At 67.3% G+C, this 823-nt stretch overlaps 1 non-coding gene across 1 annotated transcript; it reads left to right on the top strand.

Annotated features, from left to right (window-relative positions):
• Positions 1 to 382: 382 nt before the first annotated feature.
• Positions 383 to 501, top strand: LOC131873336 (5S ribosomal RNA). The gene has a single exon (XR_009371311.1). It is a non-coding gene; the product is annotated as a 5S ribosomal RNA (ribosomal RNA).
• The last annotated feature ends 322 nt before the right edge of the window (positions 502 to 823 follow it).

Genomic DNA, 823 nt, shown 5'->3' on the forward strand with positions numbered 1-823 from the left:
CCAAGTGCGCACCCGGGGCAAACCGAGCGCCTTGGTGCACCGGGGCAAGATCGAGCGTGCACCCGAGGCGCCCCGAACATGCACCAAGGTGCACTCGGCCCACATGTGAGCGCAGGTCGTTGCGCCCGAGGTGGTGTGTGGGCACCGCGTTGCAGACGGGACACTGCACGCACACGACGCCCCCTCCAGGTGCACGCACGTAGGCCGGGCCGGGTGCACACCCGACGCCCTAGCAAGGTGCGCGCACCCGGGCAGGGCTCACACTTGGCGAACGGGGCGCACTTCGCGAGGGAGGGTGTGCACCTCGACGGGGGTGGGTGGCCGGGGTGGATTCGCACGTGGGTCGCGGTTTGCTAAGTACACACTGCGACAAGCTCATAACGGGTGCGATCATACCAGCGTTAGTGCACCGGATCCCATCAGAACTCCGCAGTTAAGCGCGCTTGGGCCGGAGTAGTACTGGGATGGGTGACCTCCCGGGAAGTCCCGGTGTTGCACCCTTTTTTAGTTTTTCGCCGGGCGTCGCAATGCTATTTGAATAAACCTTTTGCCCGTTTGCGTTCTCGTCGGGGCCGGGCCGGGCCGGGGTGCGCTGCCCGCACTACCGCGCGCGCGGGGGCGACACCGAGCGCGCACCCGAGGCGCCCCGAGCACACAGGCCACGGTGCAACCCGGGCGTTGTGCGCGCACCCCGGTGCGCCCGAGGTGCTGCGCGCGCACCCAGGTGAAATCGGTGTGCACCTCGGCCAGTGCGCGCTCGGTCGAGTCGCGCACGTTGGCCAAGGTGCACGGTGATGTTTCTTACTCTAAGGTTCCGCACCAG

Source organism: Cryptomeria japonica, unplaced genomic scaffold, assembly GCF_030272615.1.
Source record: "Cryptomeria japonica unplaced genomic scaffold, Sugi_1.0 HiC_scaffold_1534, whole genome shotgun sequence".
Classification (NCBI taxonomy): Eukaryota; Viridiplantae; Streptophyta; class Pinopsida; order Cupressales; family Cupressaceae; genus Cryptomeria; species Cryptomeria japonica.